The following is a 20,322-nucleotide window of genomic DNA, read 5'->3' as shown; positions in this document are numbered from 1 at the left end:
AATCACATATAAAAGGGAACACAGTAATAAGGAGATAGAGAAAAGAGTTTGATAACCTTTGAAAGCCCCATATAGTTTGGGATTTGGCTACATGAAAATCCATTTCTTTCCCCCATGCACAAATGTATTGGCTGCAGTCAGTTGAATTCCACTTGCTGATAGTCCCTAGATATGCATTATTTAAAACAAGAGGCAAGACCTTTCCAGTAGACCAAGTCTCGCTCTCTATCCATGAAACCGTTAGCCTTCAGAGCATGGTGAAAGCTCATCCGTTCAGCAAAGCCTTAGGTGAATGGGTCTGGCATTATGTTTACTTGTCCTACACTTCAGACATTTCTGTTGGGCAAATGGTCAATAGGGGAAGAGAGGGGAGACTAGCAATGCCCCCAATTTCCAAAATACATTGATATTTGCTTTAGTGTATGATGTGCCCAGATGCAATGGTGATGAGTGCCAAGTTATTTAAATAAATTAAATAAAGGTCAGAAAACCACAGAGACTATCTATTATGCTCACGAACATCTAAACCTACTTCTTGGTGGCTTTAATTACAACTAAGTATTGGGTGGTGGTGATACTTGAAATGCAAGGAAACACATACTACTTATATCCATCATGAGCTTAGCTCTTTTTCCCATTTTTCTACGATAGCATAGTGTTATTCTTAGAAGATACCATATCTGGGACAGGATCCCTGTATACCAGTGAATCAGTTTCCAGCACTTTATGGACATTTTTGCCAATGCCAGCCTCTGGAGACAGTGCTTTCAGGAAGGACATAACAGCATAGCATGGACCTGCATATAAACCCAGCAGGTAAGTACCAAACACCTACTCTGTCTTTATTGTTTTAACTGTAATAGCTACTTCAGCACGATTTCAATTTTAAATTCCAAATTACCAAGGCTCCTGGTACTTACGTTTGCATGTAATGAAAAACCTCTTAGAACTGTTATACGGGCAATGTCTTTAAATGGTAAAAAGAATGCGTTGACTAAGAACTGTTAATCTTTAAACTGCAGTTTTTAATAGGCCATGTCTTTTTGAATATTCTAGGTTAACAGGTCTGACCAAACAAAGGCTGAGGGGGGATATGATTGCTCTCTTTAAATATATCAGAGGGATAAATATCAGGGAGGGAGAGGAATTATTCCAGCTCAGTACTAATGTGGACACGAGAACGAATGGATATAAACTGGCCGTGGGGAAATTTAGGCTTGAAATTAGATGAAGGTTTCTGACCGTCAGAGGGCTGAAATATTGGAACAGCCTTCCGAGGGAAACGGTGGGGGCGAAGGACCTGTCTGGCTTTAAGATTAAGCTAGATAAGTTTATGGAGGGAATGGTTTAATGGGATAACATGATTTTAGTCAAAGGAACAGCGTGCTATGGCAGGTAAATAGTATAATGGCTAATGAGGGTCAGGCTGGAGAATCTTGCCTACATACTGATCGCCATATTTGGGGTCGGGAAGGAATTTTCCTCCAGGGTAGATTGGCAGAGGCCCTGGAGGTTTTTCGCCTTCCTCCGCAGCATGGGGCAGGGATCGCTAGCTGGAGGATTCTCTGCTAATTGAAGTCTCTAAACCACAGGATTTGGGGACTTCAACAGCAGAGTCAAGGGAAAGGGTAGGGACGGCTTTGTGGCCTGCATCATGCGGGAGGTCAGACCAGATGATCATAATGGTCCCTTCTGACCTTAAAGTATATGAGTCTATGAGTCTATGAGGTCTTCAGCAATATTAGGGCACTAGAAAAAAGCAGGGGAAACTGCAAGAGTGTGTGGGCTGCAAATGGAGTAAAAAGGATTAACATGATGTTCAGTAAAGTGCCTGATGAGACATCTCATGCCCACTGTGACAGGCCTTTTGGTGTCAGCTGGTCTTCTATAACAGCAACTTCTATCAGGCATGACAAACATACCACACCTAGTACACAGCTTTTATTTGTCCAAAGAGGGTAAAGTGAGGCACCTAACACAAGCTTACATTATACTGATTCTCAAAATCATTATGAAGTGTATGTCCGGATGATATTTCAGAAGTTGTGTATATGTACTGACAATATATTTTAAAATCTGTGTCCCAGGCAGAATTGACAAACAGGTTTTGCCAGACAAAGGGACATGGATTCATCTGTCTGCTTTGGCTCATATGTAGATTAAACATTGTAAATCAACACAATGGAAGCCTGGTTTTGCATATGGAGTCAACAAGGGGATATGAAGGCAACTTGGGAGCCAGCATACTAGGAAGGGAATCATGGGTGTCATCCTGAGTTTGAGGACAAAAACAATGAGTTTTGGGAAATATAAGGAGAAGCAAAACCACATTTTGTTATCCATTTACTGAGGAAACACCTTGAAGACGGTGCTTGGGGGGAGGGAGAGTTCATGAGCGCTTGGATCCTGGTTTGACTGAAAACCAGCTATCTCTGCCAAAAGACTGAATCCTTGGAGCGAAAAACTACTTTACTTTATAGGAAAGGTAACCACTGATAAGTGTTCACCCAGGTTTGCACTTTATGTTGCTGTTTTATATATAGCCATTTCTGTTTCCATTATTGTTACTCACTATCTCTTAAATCTTTGCCTTTAATAATAAACTTATGACTATTTTCACTATAGGTATATCTCAATGCAGTGATGTTATCTTATAGTTAAACCTCAGTTGAATCAAACAAACTGGTGTGTGCACTGTTCCTTTGGGGACAGCTTACCTGGTAATTTTTATGAGTGTACAGTAGTTAAGGGAGTGCTCCAGGGACTCAGGGGTTAGCGTGTGCCTACCACTAGACTGCACAGAGAGGAAGAAGTCTGTGGGGACCTGAAAGACAGGGCTAGAATTGCCAGAGGCTGTAGGTTTCAGACTGCTGAGCAACAGAAGGCACGGACAAGGCTGCTTCACAATCCCAAGTACCTCTGGGAAGTGTCACACCTAGGGTGACCAGATTAGTAGTATAAAATATCGGGACGGGGGCGGAGCAAAAAAAAAAAGGGGGGGGGCGGAGCAAAAAAAAAAAGAGTTTTAAAGGGGCCTGGGCCATTAGCAGGCCCCGGCCCCAGGCGCTGTCCTCCCAGCGGAGCCTCCCGCCCCCCAGCCCGCCACGGGCATATGCGGGGCACGGTGGGTCCGGGCAGGGGCAGTGCGGAGCAGGCAGGAGCCAGGTGGGTGGCAGGGGCCGAATTCCCGCTGCTGCCAGGGAGCCCCGTGCCTCTCCCTCCCACTCGCGGCTGTGGCTCCTTCCCGGCAGGACGCACCTCCCGCTGCCCCGGCCACATGCGGCATGTGTCCCCCGCGCCTAGTCTCCCTCCCGCCGGGAAGGAGCAGCTGGATGCGTGCCTCATATGCGCGGGGCAGGCCGGGGGGCGCGTCCCACCAGGAAGGAGCCGCAGCCGCGAGCGGGAGGGAGAGGCACGAGGCTCCCTGGCAGCAGCAGGGATTCGGCCTATGCCCCCGCGCCACCCACCTGGCCCCTGCCCACTCCGCGCTGCCCCCGACCGGACTCACCGCGCTGCCCTGCGGACTGCAGGGCTGGAGTAGCCTCCAGGCTGCGCTCCCGGCCCCGGGTGCAGCAGCCCGGGCAGAAGCCCTCTGGCGTGGTAGGGGGGTTCACAGCTGAGCCCCCCGTCTCCCTCCCTTGCCAGCCCCCCTTTGCCCACCCGGTGCCCGTGTGCCGGAGCTGACTCACCAGCTCCAGGATCCAGGCACCGCCGCCACCCTCTCCCAGGCTTGCGCCGCCATGCTGCAAGTCTGGGAGGGAGGAGGAATGCTGTGTGGGTGGGGAAGAGGTGGGGCCAGGGCGGGGATTTGGGGAGGGAGCCAATGGGGGAAGGAGAGGGTGGAGCTGGGCGGGGGGGGGGTACGAGCGCCAGAGCGGAGGGCAAAATTTCTTTTTTGTCCAGTGTCCCGACCAAACATTGGTCGGGACACAGGACAAAGAAACAAATATCAGGACAGTCCCAATAAAATCGGGACGTCTGGTCACCCTAGTCACACCCATTGAGAAAGGTTATGAGTCAGAATACTACTACTTTGCACATCTATAGGTTTTCATCAGGGGATCTCAAAGTGCCTTACTCACATGAATGAATTAAGCCTCACAACACTGCAGTTCAAGTAGTATCACCTTCATCTTACATATAGGGAAACGTGGTACAGAGAAGCTAAATAACTTGTGCAGTATCACCCAGAATCAGTGGCAGAGATGGGAAGTGAACCCAGGAATCCTGGCTCCCAGTCATCTGCTTTAAGAACTAGACCACTCTTCCGCTTTAGGTAAAAGTGACAAAATGTGGACTTATTCCTAGTTTTAAAAATTGTCTCTTCTGCAAATAATCTTTTCCATTCAGAGTGAAGACGCTTATATGCCTATCAATCACATCTACTACTCAAGTACCTTCAAATTACCCAGTGACCCACCGTACAGAAGCTTGTTTGTGAAACTTCCAAATGTGTCACAGCGCAGAAGTGTGGCCAGTGCTGCAGCCTCCTTACCAAGAAGTACTAGAGAAGTAATATTTTTAACATGTCAGGAGCCATGAGGAATGAAGGTAGAGAGACCCACGAATGGGTCCATGTGCCTTCCAAGTATCCTAACTCATCACACAGAGTGTCAAATAAAGGACAGTTACCTGTTCCATAACTAGCGTTCTTCGAGATGTGTTGCTCCTGTCTATTCCACAGTAGGTGTGTGTGCTCACCACGTGCACCGGTGCCGGAAGTTTTTCCCTTAGCAGTACCTGTAGTGGGAGAGCACCGCTGCGACTCCTAGAGTGGCGCCGCTATAGCACACTAAGGGGAGCTGTGCTCTCCCCCCAACCCTCGGTTCCTTCTCGCCAGACAACTCCAACGGGGGAAGGAGGGCAGGATGTGGAATAGACGGGAACAACACATCTCGAAGAATGCCAGTTACGGAACAGGTAACTGTCCTTTCTTCTTCGAGTGATTGCTCCTGTGTATTCCACAGTAGGTGATCCCAAGCAGTATCTGTTGGAGGTGGGTAGGAGTTCATGATGGTTCGGGACGAAGTACTGCCCTGCCGAACCCTGCGTCGTCCCTAGACTGGGAAATGATCGCGTAATGTGAAGTGAACGTGCGAACAGAGGCCCATGTGGCTGCCCTACAGATGTCCTGAATGGGGACATGGATGGCATAGGCAGCTGATGAGGCCTGAGCCCTCGTCAAGTGAGCCTTAACGATAGGTGGTGGGGGAATCCCTGCCAGGTCATAGCAGGTGCGTATGCGCGAGGTAACACCTGCTCTCCTCCTCATTCAGCCACAGAGCAGCCACGCTGTCAGGTGGAGCACAGCCAAATTGGGATGGAGGAGGCGCCCCCCCTTCCTGGGAGAGGAGGTCTGGGCAGAGCGGTAGCACCCTCGTGGGGGCCGCCAGGAGGCGTAAGAGGGGCCCGTACCAATGCTGGCGGGGCCACGCCGGGGCTATGAGAATGACCCTTGGCTTGTCCACTTTCACCTTTTCCAGGACCTTGGGGATGAGAGGAAGTGGGGGGAAGGCATATAGCAGCTGGCCCGACCAGCTCATGAGGAACGCGTCTGAGATCACGTCCTTCCCCACCCCTCCCCTGGAGCAGAACTGGGGACAACGCCGGTTCTGTCGGGTTGCAAACAGGTCGATCTGGGGAGCTCCCCACTCTTGGAAGAGCCGGAGAGCGACCTCCAAGTGGAGCGACCACTCGTACCGGGGGAAGAAGACCCTGCTGAGGCGGTCCGCTTGCATATTGCGGACACCCACAAGGTGAGCTGCCCACAGGGAGATATCGTGGGCCATACAAAACTCCCATAAGGCCAGGGCTTCCTGGCAGAGGGCCAGGGAATGAGTCCCGCCCTGCTTGTTGATATAGTACATGGCGGCGGTGTTGTCCGTGAGTACTCTGACCACCTTGCCACAGAGGTGCGTGAGAAATGCCGTACACGCCAAAAACGTATCACCCTGAGTTCCCTGACATTTATGTGCAGGGACAAGTCCGGGGTCGACCACATCCCTTGGGTCTGCACGTTTCCCATGTGGGCTCCCCAGCCTAGGTCTGAAGCCTCAGACATCAGATCTATGGATGGGCTGGCCTCCCTGAAGGGAACCCCTTGTAGCATATTGCTCAGGAGGGTTCGTGTAGAGGAGCGGACTCACCCCTGCGGCGCCTCCTGCTGGTCGCCTCTGGGAATTAGCTCTCTTCAGCGTTGAAGCACCCCCTGCAGGCCCGTGGTCCACCTGTCCTCCGGCCCCCATGTCCCTCCCGGACCCCGGTGCCCTTTTATCTGGGGTGCTGCCCCCTGGTAGTACACCCCTCAGTACTAGGGTCTCCTCTCCCCGGGGAACCCCCACCCACTACCCCTACCTTACCTCAGAATAAGGCCACTGCCCGTCACCAACTAGCCCCCGCTCCCTGGGGCAGACTTCAGTATAGGCCACTCATCACAGGCAAGGGGTGTTTGGACCTGCTGCCTTGGCCTACCCCTGGGCTGCCCTCTGCAACCCCCAGTATCCCTTGGCCTCCTACTAGGTCGCAGCGTGGGGCTTTCCAGGCTGGAGCTCCCCAGCTCCTCTGCCTTTCCCCAGCCCTGCTCCACTCAGGTACTCTGTCTCTAACTCGCTGCAGCCAGGCCCTTCTCCGTCTGAAGGCAGAGAGAGACTGCTTGGCCTCTGTCTCACAGCCTTTTTATATAGGGTCAACTGAAGCCTGATTGGGGTGTGGCCCAGCTACAGCTGCTTCCCAATCAGCCCAGTTTAGCAGCTCCCAGCCACAACCTTCCCCCAGGGCTGTTTTAAGCCCTTCAGGGCAGGAGCGGGGTAACCACCCCGCTACAGTCCACCACTGAAGGGAAGCCAGCACCGGGGATGGGATTGTGAGGACTTTGTCCAGGCCGTCCCGGACTTGGGAGAATTGGGAGGCTAGCCAGAGTTGGAGGGGCCTCATCCGGAGTCTGGCATGGCGGACCACGTACGTGCAGGCCGCCATGTGACCCAGGAGCCGGACACATGCCCTGGCCGTGGTTATCGGGAATGTGGAGACCGAGGCAATGAGAGCCTTTAGGGTCTCGAACCTGTCCAGGGGAAGAGAGGCCGTAGTCTTGGAGGAGTCTAGGAGAGCCCCAATGAACTCTATGCGCTGGACCGGCACTAAGGTAGATTTGGTCTCGTTCACGACCAGGCCTAGGCTTTTGCAGGTGGCCAGGAGTAGCCGTATGTGGAACTCCACCTCTGGATGAGAGACGCCCTTGAGGAGCCAGTCATCCAGGTAAGGAAAGATTTGTACCCCTTGTTTCCTGAGGTAGGCCGCCACCACTGCCATGCACTTCGTGAACACCTTGGGGGCTGTGGACAGGCCAAAGGGGAGGACCGCAAACTGGTAGTGCCCCATCCCTACCACGAATCTGAGGAAGCGTCTGTGCCCCTTGAAAATGTGGACGTGGAAGTATGCGTCCTGGAGGTCCAGGGCAGTGTAGCAGTCCCCCGGGTCTAGAGAGGGGATGATAGAAGCCAGGGACACCATGCGGAACTTGGAACGGGTTAGGAACCTGTTCAGGTTGCGTAGGTCCAGGATGGGTCTGAGACCCCCTTTCGCCTTGGGAATGAGGAAATAGTGGGAGTAAAAACCCTTGCCCTGGAACTGTGTCGGGATGCATTCCACCGCCCCGAGGCTGAGTAGCTGATCCACCTCCTGGTCCAGGAGGCGGGCGTGCTCGGGATCCCCCAGGCCCAAGATGGTGGGTGGGTGGCGTGGCGGGGGAGAAGTGAACTGCAAAACGTATCCCCTGGAAATGGTACTGAGGACCCATTGGTCTGACGTTATGCGGGACCAGGCCCTGAGGAAGGCAGACAATCAGTTGCAGAACACAAACTTTATTGGTTGGGGGGTCTCCCTGGCAACAGGCCCAGTGCCCCTCTGTGGATAGTCAAAACCTCCGCTTTCCCTGCCTCTTGCCCTTAGGGGGACCAGGCTGTTGGGTAGAGCGGGACTGCCTCTGAGACGGGCGTTTCTGGTCTCTGGGCCTTTTATATGGGGGCTCGTATCTGCTCCTAGCAGGTTGAGCCGCCGGAACCGATTTGGCCTTGTCCTTTGCCAGGGGGATGTAGAGGCCCAAGGTCTGCAGGGTGGTGCGGGAGTCTTTCATCCCATGCAGCCTGGCGTCCGTCTGGTCCGCAAAGAGCACCTTGCCATCAAACGGAAGGTCCTGCATCAGAGATTGGGCCTCCGTTGACAGATCCGATAACAGGAGCCACGACGCCCGGAGATCGTGGAAGTCATGGAGCGAGCCGCCGAATCAGCCGCATCTGATGACGCCTGCAGAGCCGCCTTAGCCGCCGCCGACCCCTCTTCCACTAGAGCCTTGAAGTCCTTCCTATCCTTGTCCGGGAGAAGGGGCTCGAACTTAGGCAAGGACTCCCACAAGTTAAAGTCATATCTGCTGAGTAAGGCCGGGTGATTGGCTACCCTCAGCTGAAAACTGGCTGATGAATAAATCTTTCTGCCAAAGGAGTTGAGTCTCCTGGTGTCCTTATTCTTGGGGGGGGGGGTTCGGGTTGGCCTTGGTGCTCCCTGTGGTTCACTGATTCCACCACAAGTGAGTTAGGCGCCAGGTGGGAATAAAGACACTCGTGACCTTTCACTGGCACAAAGTATTTTCTCTCGGCCTTCTTGGAAATCAGCGCCAAGGAGGCGGGAGTTTGTCACATGGCACTAGCAATGTTAGCAACACCTTGGTGTAGTGGCAGGCCCGCACGGCCTGGTGCCAAGGGAGATAAAACGTTGAAGAGGGAGTCTGACGGTCCCTTCATCTCCTCGACTTGTAGCTGAAGGCTGGATGCCACCCGCTTCAGCAAGTCCTGGTGCGCCTTGAAGTCCTCCTGCGCGACCAAGGGCGGAGGGGCCACAATCACAGCACGCGTGGAGTCAGGCACCACGATCGGTGCCGGGGGGTCGAGACCCAGGTCGGAGTCTGGACGCGGGTCCGCCGAGTCCTGGCCTGTCGACTTATCCCGTGGACGACCTGATGAGGCCGATGGGGCCTGGGATGCTCCGGGGATGGAACGGGCCCCGGGCTGGGCTGGTACCTGCTGCCATGGTGCAGTGAAGATACTTAGCGTGGGGGTCGCTCCTGGGCAGAGAGTGGCGACAGGAGTCACACGACTTGAAGCCTGGAGCGCGGGGTATGCCCCGAGTCCAAGCTAATGCTGAAAAAACGATCCAACGAATGGTACCACTAGAGAAGAGAAGGCTGCAGTGAAGCTGGAGCACAAGTTCCGACTACCTTCACTGGCGGCAAGAAGGAGCTGATGTTGCGGGGGAGAGCACAGCTCCCCTTATAGTGCGCTATAGCGGCGCCACTCTAGGGGTCGCAGCAGTGCTCCCCCACTACGGGTACTGCTAAGGGAAAAACTTCCAGCACTGGTGCACGTGGCGAGCACGCACACCTACTGTGGAAGACACAGGAGCAATCACTCGAAGAAGAACTTAATTATTTGCTTTATGCTTTTTTCAATCTGAATCTCTTCATGAATATATAAGGGACTGATCCAAAGCCAGTGGACATTTTTACTGACTTCAATGTGATTTGTATCAGGCCCTGAAAGGGTCCTGTAATTTACAATGTAGCTTGTTTGAAAGCTATACACCTCTACCCCAATATAACGCGACTCAATATAACACAAATTCGGATATAACGCGGTAAAGCAGTGCTCCGGGGGGGCGGGATGCGCACTCCGGTGGATCAAAGCAAGTTTGATATAACGCGGTTTCACCTATAATGCGGTAAGATTTTTTGGCTCCCGAGGACAGCGTTATATCGAGGTAGAGATGTACATTGTACTATGGATGCTGGGTCTGAAACCCACACCAGCCTCTGACGATCAAGGACTCCAGTGTGCTGAAATCCACTTCAGAATTTTAACACTTTTTCCCATCATTGATGCCCCCACTTGTATCAGATAGACTATTTATTAGGCAATTGTAACTTCCCCTGTGAAGTCAATACTTAGAAAATTATAGTTTCAGGTAGTTCATTATATGTCCTAAGATTATAGCTGCGGGTTTTTAAAGGCAATATTTTACTGATCAATTTTCCAGTACAATCAGATGCTATAACTCTATGGAAGAGTACTCATGTAAATTTAGAGATATTGTACATTTCCGTAACAGGTATTTAATATTTGAACCAGTTAAACAAGAAGGATGATAAAAAATGACACTGATCCATAAAGGCACTATCTGCTAATCAGTTCTGAAAATGTTACTATATTTCATGTAAAACTCAAAAATGGGAAACAATAAAATTATACCACAAAACAAGCTATAAAAATGAAGCATTAATAGAATACTTTTAAAACTTAATACAACTTAGAATGCTTTTGGCATAAATCTGCTTTAAAGATTACTCTGCATCACATATTTTTAGCTACAGAAAATAAAACTGAATTCTCTATATTGCCTAAGCCATTATATCTCATTCCCATTCATTTTGTAACCAGTGCTATTAGCTCATAGTTCATTTGAACTGCAAGAAGACCGGTCTTTCTTGCAGATTACTGCTGCATAGTCTATTAAAGCAACTTATACACTACACCACAAATGATAGAAAACAATTATGGTTTTGAGCCATCAATGACTTCTGCTAATAACCCTTGCTTCCCAGTCTGCTGAGTCTACATTCCCTTAAGTTGTAACTTTGCAAGTACATTTAATTACTACCACTAATAAAGGACATACCTCCCACCAAGGCTCCAGTTTTAAGACTTTTGTTTGAATTTAGCTCTGACCTTTTCATTTTTTCTTCAGGAAACTGTGCTTTGTGTTTCCAAGTGTGGGTGGTTCATTTTCAAAGTTCACTAGCATCGGGGTGAAAGTAAATTACTTACCGGTACGGGGGCCTGACTCCAGGCCCCTGGAAGGGGCGGGGCCTTGGGCGGAAGGGGCGGGGCTGGGATCAGCCTCCCGCAGCCAGCCCTTCCACGCTGCCCAGCCCATGCCGCCCGGGGCTCCGGCGGTGATTTAAAGGGCCCGGGGTCCAGCCTTAGTAGCGATGGCTGGGAGCCCCAGATCCTTTTAAATTGCCATTGGGGCAGCTGCCCCTTTTGCCCCTTCCCCCCACACTGGCGGTCTTGGGGAGGGAGGGAAAGGGGTAGCGACGTTAAAGTGCTGCCACAGCAGCGCTTTAATGTGAGCTGTGTCCGGGCCAGTACCAGTGACCACTTCTTACCAGTACGCCAAACTGGCCCACTTTCACCTCTGACTAGCACCTAAACACAGCAGGTTAGGTGAACGGTGAACTGAGGCAAAATTTTCAGCCATCAAGGGGAAAGAGGATAGGAGCTTTGGCCTTAATGCTCTAGATATGTCCCCTACTGGCAAACTACTTTATTAATGGTTTGCAGTCTTGTTGTAGCTGTGTTGGCACAAGGATATGACAGAGACAAGGTGCGTGAGGTAATAACTTCTATTGGATCAACTTCTGTTGGTGAAAGAGACAAACCTACAAGCTCCAGACCTGAAGAAGAGCTCAGTGGAGCTTGAAAGCTTGTCTCTTCCACCAAAAGAGCTTGGTCCAATACAAGATATTACTTCACCCACCTTGTCTACTTTATTAATGTCATTCATAAAAAAACAAAGTTCTTTCCCTCAAAATCTCATTAAAATACAATTTTCTTCTTTTTTCCTAATTAGACTTCAGTGGTTTTTCGGCTTAAAAAATTAGTGCAGATTCTGCTGATTAGGCAAAAGTACAATTTACCTGTGTGTTCTGAGGTGCTAACACTGACATTGCTCAGACTGCAGTGGCCTTTCACTAGCTGTTGTTGGGAGATGTTGAAAGGAAGGTTTCCTAGTATGACCCCATTGTCACTCTTTGTTTTTCCTTACCACGTGAGGTGACCCAATGTCTAGTTGCAGACAGAGCTGCCGCTGTAGCTCATCGGCTCCTCTCTAAGCACTGGTCAGGAGGAAGGGGACTCATTATACTCTTTCATTGTGCTCCCAACTTGTCTTCACTGCAGCTGGGAACATGCCTACCAGTCCAGGTGGACAGACGCATGCTAGCTCTGCTTGAGTGTGTGCTAAAAATAACACTGTAGACATTGCTAGCACAGGCTATCTATCCTAACAGAAGCCCACCTGACCCCTTAGGTCAGAGCTCAAGCTGCTATTTTTAGCATGCCAACTTGCTCACTGCTGCAGTGTATACACACCCGGAGTGGCCTAAACTCAGATCCCAGCAGGCAAAATGTATCCCCATGTCCAGTTTTCTAGATATAATCAATACTGCTACACATGGCATGTTGTAGTTTTATTACCTCTAAGCCCTGGCCTACACTACAAACTTATGTCAGTGTAACTATGTCACTTGGGAGGTGTAGAAAATTCACACACCTAAGCAATGCAGTTATACCGACCTAACTCCCAGTGTAGACAGTGCTATATTAATGAGATGGCTTCTCCCATCAACACAGGAGAGTAGCGTTTTCACTGCAACACTAAGTGTAGACAAGTCCTAAATTTGTACTTTTCAAATAATTTCCATTAAAAAAAGAAAGCTTAAGATTTGTTATATTAAGTTTTGCATTTGCAAATTTAATAAGTTTCCCCACAAAGGTTTAAGTAATCAAAGTTTTTAAATCCCTGGAGATTATATGTTATTGATTCATTTCCCCCCTAAAATAACTACAGCAGGTGCAAGTAAATGATAAATACCTGCACCTACATATCTATGCAAACGTGGGTTATTTGTAGAAAAGCAGCACATTCCTTTCATTACGACTGATGCAAATAGATATTAATTTCATAAAGGTGAAGCATCTGCAATATGGCTTTTTTTACTTTCAGTGCCAAATTAATTAGTGTGGGTAAGGCACAGCGCTGGGAGTGAAGAGAGCTGGGTTCTATTTCTGGCTTTGCCCACAGCCTTCCTGTGTGATCCCAGTCAAGTTGTTTAAATTCTTGAAGCCTATCTGCAAAATGTGGACAGCAATACTGGCCTACCTTACAGGGATGCCGGGAGGCTTAATTCACTAGTTTTTGAAAAGTGCTTTAAGATCCCCATATGGAGGCTTTAGAAAAATATAAGCCAGTAATATTATAATTATTATACCTGAGAGTGGAACTGAGCTCCCAATGCTTCCCCCCTCTGTCTCTTTCTCCCCAAATTAGAAACATCATTAAAAATAAATCTAGTCTCAACATGATACAACAGGGAACTCTGAAGGGGCAATGCCAATCTAACCATTGAGCCTCTCAGTGGGTGGCTGGCTGAGGCTTCATCAGGTTTTCCTTATTTTTAGGACTAAAAGTGCAGTATACTGCTCCCCCCCCCCCGCAACTTTTATGTTCACAGAAACACATTTTGCACTAATGGCCCCACTTAAAAGCTCTGTCTCTTCCACAGCCTCTAGAGAATTTCTAAGTAAACTTTATAACTTTTTCATAGCACAGTTCCTTTTGGTCTTCTTCACCTCCTAATGTAGTGAGAGTGCATCCCTCCCTCTGACTCACTCCTCGCCTTCTCTCTATTTTTAGCCTCTTCTCTATCTCAATGGACCACTGCAAATCATATTAAAAGACCATCAACTGCATTTAAGTAAAGTTCTGGATGTTACATAAACTGAGAGGAAACTGAGAAGTACGGCCAATCCGAAGAACTCATGCCACTGTGAACAAATAAATCCTGGTGTGAATTAACAATGCTCTGAGTGGCTGTCTCAAAGCTTGCTTGCTTATCTCATAATCTCTCATGGTTATTTAAACATTTTTACTGTGATTTTCCTTTTTCATAAACCTTTATAAAAGAGAGTTTTAAATGCATATTCCTTCGTCTAACCCAGGGGAGCTATTGCAATCTCTCAGTCAAACATGTATTTAAGTACCTGTATATATAAGCTTGTTAGCCACCAAATAACACTTATTAATTTTTAAAGGTGTATTATTTACCCAGTTAAATTACTATTTTGCTACGGGCATTTTTTAAAGTCTACTCTATTGCTCACTGGAGATGCCGATTTGACAGTTCTGAAAGCCTCTGTTTATCAAAAGAGCACAACAACATGGCAGTGGTAGCGCAAGCTTCTCCACATCATTCCATCAATGTGCCCTCACCCTTGGACTGAGGAAACCACTTCAAGTTGGTAGTTTACACCACTTGCCAATTCAATCCTTTGTATCTTGAAGAATGAAATCAGGTTAATGTCAATTAATGTCAGCTATAGAGATGGAGTTGGGTCTGGATTGAGACTATATATACAGTTGAAGTTTTTCCCTCTCCCTTAGCCCATACAGTGGTTGCCATTAAAGGTCAATATTGGTCAATTGCTGCATGTGAGATTCTGTAGCTCATACCCCTATGCTTAAATAGGAAATAACTATGGGGCTGTGGGGTAGTAATTGTTGACTTTATTAATGGAGACCCTGTAAATTCTTGTTTTTGTACTAAATGGGAAACATGTATCACTAATTTGGGAGACCAACAGTTCCAGAGGATCCATAATGATCTACCTTAACCTGGTGGCTATGGATCTGCATTTAATACCAGTCATGAAATACCATTTTTCATACAATGCACAGTCAGTCTGTGGAACTCTTTGCCAGAGGATGTTGCGAAAGCCAAGACTATAACAGGGTTCCAAAAGAACTAGATAAGTTCATGGAGAATAGGTCCATCAATGGCTATTAGCCAAGATGAGCAGGGATGGTGTCCCTAGCCTCTGTTTGCCAGAACCTGGGAATGGGTGACAGGGAATGGATCACTTTATGATGACCTGTTCTGTTCATTCCCTCTGGGGCACCTGGCATTGGCCACTGTCGGAAGACAGGATATTGGGCTAGATGGACCTTTGGTCTGACCCAGTATGGCCGTTCTTATGTTCTTACCCTCACTGTTGGTGAGAGAGCCTTCTCCTTTGTAACTTCTGCAGTTTGGAACAGTCTTCTCATAACTCTCCATCTCTTACCAAATTTCAGCTGCAAACACATATTTCCCTCCTATCCTTATCATTTAGTTTCCCTCTTCCATTCCTGTTTGTTGTTATTTAAATTTGTGTGATTGCTTTATTTAGCATTGCAATGTTTTTGGGGTACAGTTTGTGAGAATGACATTGCCCGAGTTAAAGATGCATTGTACTGAGGGTTTTGCTAAAAGGCATGAGTGTACGTGTGAAACTGGTTTGAGTACCATTTAGCATCCTAAAACATAGCTGGCCTTTTGTCCATCAAATGGCTGGGCCCTCTGGCTATTTTGAAAGGAGAAAAAGATCAGTTTTAATTTTATTTAGAAAGATATATTTCTGTACAAGTCTTTTCAATGGAAATTTTAGTGCAATGCAACTTTATCAGGTTAGCATCTTCCATACTAACTGTACCCCAAAGAGCTTCCTAATGTTAAGTGAAACAATGTCTCAAAATTCATCTGGAAATTCTGTATTTTTCAAACTAAATAAAATAAATTTACTTTAGGAAATATGGGTTTAGCCTGCAGAGGCTGATATGACACAACCTGAACTCCAGTAACAGGAAGGATGCTCCTGTAATAACGAGTCTTGTTTTGTGAAGTGAAGAGGAGGCAACGTTTCCAGGCTCACTATTATCTGTAGTTTTGCAACCTATAAGCAGCTGTATTGCAAGAGGAACTGGGTCACATCTCCTAATTCCACACATGGAGGGAACCCTTGTGTGTGGATCTGCCTCTGCTTAGGTAGATGAGTGACACAGCCACCTCTGCTGCAGGCACCATATATGCTTGGACCTCCAAGAGTCTGAGGTGCTGCACAGAGGGTGGGACATGGTTTGTTCAGATTCCTGAGGCTGGCAAGAGTCTAGAGCCACATTGTCAAGGTGCCAAAAGCAGGGGCAGGGCCCCCAGGACTGACTGATCCATGGAGTTTGTGGGTTAACCACCCATGCTTATATCATCGAGGCGGAGGGGAACTGAGATCACGGATTAGTTTGGAAAGGAACTCTGGAAGGAGAATCTCTGCCTAGGGCTGCTCCCAAGGCTTTGGCTGTGGCAAAGCACAATTTGTCCCTAAGAGTTTAGGTAGTATAGGCACCCCACTAAACCCCTGCTTCATTTAAAAATCTAAACATCTCTAAGCTCTGGTGGATATAATATATTAAGACTCATCCTGTTCAGAACTATTAGCAAACCATTTCACTGCAGATGTAATTAAGATTTATGAGTTCATCATGTTTAATCAAGAAAAAATACACATTATGCTGTGAGTAATTTTTGCAGCGCCACATGCACCCTTCATTCCGGTTGGTATAACACAGGTAACCAAGATAGACTTTAATTATACAAACTACTGCCGGAGCCACTAACAAATAACATAAAACAAAATACTACTATACATTCTGTTGTCTCTCATTTTAATCAAATGCTTTGTTTCCACTAAGACATCAAATCATACAGGTTACATTGCCTTCCCAATCCATCTCCCAAGATGGAACACAGCATGTGAGCATTTATGAAGACCAGATATGCAATCCTGTATGGCATTCAAATTACAGCATTTTTGCTTGCTTGCATTTTAATTTGCTCCTACAGTATATTTACCCAGTAGCTTTCTAATAACATTAACCTGCATGGCAAAACACGGTGTATCTTGACTAAAACATTACCAAAGTAAATGATTAAATACAGTATAGTTTAGGGGAAATGGGGGTGGTGACTTAATTTATTGCCCTTATACACCTCTACCCCGATATAACGCGACCCGATATAACATGAATTCGGATATAACGCGGTAAAGCAGTGCTCCGGGTGGGGGGGGGGCAGGGCTGCGCACTCAGGCGGAGCAAAGCAAGTTCGATATAACGCGGTTTCACCTATAACACGGTAAGATTTTTTGGCTCCCGAGGACAGCGTTATATCGGGGTAGAGGTGTATTTTGATTGTCTGTTTGAATGAGTCTATGAGGGATCAAAGCTTTGTCTACCATGACTATTAGACTGTAAGATCTCTGGGGCAGAGGTTGTCTCTTAGTATGTGTTTGTACGCTGCCTAGTACAATGGAACATTATGACATAATGCAATCCATAATAATTACATTTAGAATAAGTCAAGGCACTGTGTCATTTATCAGTAAATTTTAGTAACATAAAGCAGAAAATATTGTGGTAACACTAGGGAAGATGTATTATGAGGTCATAAAAGAATGAGAGGTTTTCTAAATCTCAGACAAAGGAGTTTGTTTATATAAGACATCACCTGTTTAGAGAGGGATGATTAAGGTTGATTTTCACACAGTATATTCTGTCAGTTATGAAGGACATGGCAGGTCACCCATTTTATGGAGATGTGTGTCTAGCATCCAAAGTATTTTTAAAACTGAAGACACATCGTGGCATAGACTCAGAATCCAGAAATGGAAAGGCTCTATGAGGTCATTTAGTCTATCGCTCTGCCATGGCAGGGTTATTCCCTAATGTACACTGATTATTTTTTGCCTGGTCTAAGTTTTAATTGTCCCAAGCTTCTATCAATTTCCTTATGAGACAGTTCCACAGGGCTAACAGACTTCAGTGTCAGGAAGCTTTTCCTGATATTCAGCCAATATTTTCCCTATATTAGTTTCACCCCATTACTCCAGTTTGTTTTACTCTGCTAAATGATACCTGTCCATCATCAGTTTTTTTACTCCCCTGAAATATCTGTAGACAGTTTTTGTATACAAAAACATTCCAGGGCAGATCCTCAGCTTCTGCAAACAGATGCTTGCCATTCACAGCAGGATTCCTGGCAGTGGGCAAAGGGCATTCACTGTGGAGTGGGTGCAGTTTACTGATTCTTTAAGCAGGTGCATCCATGGCTAGTACTTGCTGCTGATTGCAGTGTACTGCTTGAGGAAAAGACCTGTAACCCACACACTACACCTCTATCTGGCAACATGGTGGGCAGGCAAATGAGTTAGATGGCCAGATCGCCCAGTGCTCACTTCAGTATTATGGAGAGAACCTGCATTGCTACCTGCATGAAGGAATAAAGTTTCCCTTTACCCTTCTCCTCAAATCCCCCAGTTTTTAAATGAGCTTTGGGACCCTAAGGCAACAGTAAGCATGCCCTGTTTTCATTCAGCTATAGCTTGATCTTTACATGCTGGTGTAACCCAGCTTTGACTCATGTTCAGACATCACCAGCCTGAACATGCTACAGTGTATAAATATAAAAATTATGATTTTATTATCAAAAGGCTAGTTCCTGCTCTCAGTTATGCCAGCGTACACTAGTACAATCATTTACACTAGTGAAACTCAGAGCAGAATTTAGCCCAGGGATAAGAGAGAGGCAGATCAGTCAGAAATACCTGCTTGTTCCTCCCCTCCTTGCAACTTCACCCTCCCCCACAAGCCCGCACAAGTGGCACTGCCTTTAAATGGCCTGCTCGCTGTGATGACACAGCTTGCATGTAAGTGGCTATTTTCATACGAAGGGTTAAAGGTTTCTTTGGAAGACCAGTGTTTTAAAAAGACTGGCTTCATCCTGAGCCATGTCAATTATAAAAGGTCACTCTGCACAGCCAGGAAGGGGCAGACCTGAAATGGCTGTTATGTGAAAAGCTGCCAGAGGCTTTCCTAAAATGTGCTGGCATAGCAATATTAACTTTAAATTATATAAATGGAGGGAGGGGGGAGAAAACCTTTCACACCCTCTCTGCTATCAGGGTCTGCTTTTCTGTCATTCATTACATTCAGACATTCTGCTATTCATTATATTTAACGGTGGAAGGATACTTACCTAAATGTGTTGTTTTTTAAAGGTTTTGTTAGCATTTTAGTCAATTTAGTAAAATGTGTAAAAGCAATAAGATATTCATGTTCCTATTTAGTAACATAGGCAGAGCCGGCTCTAGGATTTTTGCCGCCCCAAGCAAAAACAATTTTGGCCGCCCCTGCCCCTTTTCTTACCCCATCCCCGGCCCCGCCTCAACTCCGCCCCTTCCCCAAATCCCCAGCCCTGCCTCCTCCCCCCAGGCTCTCAAGCCTAGGAGGGAGGGAGGGAGGGAGAGGGAGAAGCAGCGCGTGCACCGCAGCCACTCGGGGTCTCCCCCTCCCTCCCAGGCTCTCAAACCCGGGAGGGAGGGGGAGATCCCGAGCGGTCGCGGCGCGCGACGCGCGAATCAGCTGTTTCGTGCGCCGCGGCCGCTCGGGATCTCCCCCTCCCTCCCAGGTTTGAAAGCCTGGGAGGGAGGGCGAGCAGCGGCGCACGAGCGGCAGCAGCGGAGGTGAGTTAGGGCGGCCGGGGCACATTTTTAGGGGCGGCATGGCCCGCGCCAGAATGCCGCCCCTAAAAATGTGCTGCCCCAAGCACCAGCTTGTTTTGCTGGCGCCTAGAGCTGGCCCTGAACATAGGGGCTCTCACTCATGGACACACTGGACAAAATTTAACAGTGATATAATATGATAATTCTGCATTGTATTTACGGTCTGATGTTTAGAAGTGCTGAGCACTACAACTTCAAATTAAGTCTGGAGGAGCTGAAGGTGCTCAGCATCTCTGAAAGTCAGGCCCATACACCTTCATCTGAACTAAACGTGATTTGCCACCATTAATAAGTTCACTTCCACAACACCCTTGTGAGGTAAGTATTAATACCTCTGTTTAACATATGGGGAAACTGAGGCACAAAGGCATGCCTAAGGATTCACCACAGGAGTATGGCACAGTTGAGAATTGGACTCAACTCTCCTGCTTCCCAGTCCCATGCATTAACCTCAGATCCAGCTTTTCTATACCTCCTACTCTATTACTCTATTTGAGCACTGGGCCCCCCGCCGCTTTGCAAGATCATTCACCTCAGGAGTGATCAGTGACAGTGTACATTCCAACACCATAACTACAGGTCAGAGGAGCCACACAGTCCTGTTCTGTATCCAAAACACTTCCACTGACTAATATTGTAGCTTTGCACAAGTCATTCCTCCTCTCAGTGTCTCAGTTTGCCCATTTGAACTTCTTGCTTCACAGATGCGGGCTAACTGTGAAATGCTTTGAAACAATGATCAGTGTTAATTATTACTAATAACACCACTATAATAATCAGTAAAAAGAGGGGTATGAAAATACAGCAAAAGGAAGTCTTGCACTCAGTCTCTATTTGACTCCATCGTCTCTATTTTCTCCCTGGAATAATATGGAGCATGACTGCTTCCATAATCTCCTCTACTGCCCTTTACTAATACTAAGGGGAAGCTTATTCACTGGGGAGTCAAATTCTGCTGTCCTTACTCAGGCAGGATTCCCGGAACTTCAATAAGAGTTTTGCCTAAATCAGGACAAGATTGTGAGATGTGGTCCCAGCAGGGGCGAAAGCTCTCTTCACTTTCCTT

At 47.6% G+C, this 20,322-nt stretch overlaps 1 protein-coding gene across 3 annotated transcripts in view; it reads right to left on the bottom strand.

Moving 5' to 3' along the window:
- The window catches only part of TENM2 (teneurin transmembrane protein 2), a 1,031,222-nt gene that overhangs the window by 171,527 nt on the left and 839,373 nt on the right, over positions 1–20,322 (bottom strand). The window lies entirely within an intron of this gene.

The sequence above is a fragment of the Malaclemys terrapin genome, chromosome 8 (assembly GCF_027887155.1).
Source record: "Malaclemys terrapin pileata isolate rMalTer1 chromosome 8, rMalTer1.hap1, whole genome shotgun sequence".
NCBI classification, from domain to species: Eukaryota; Metazoa; Chordata; order Testudines; family Emydidae; genus Malaclemys; species Malaclemys terrapin.
This window is presented reverse-complemented; position numbering and strand designations above follow the sequence as displayed.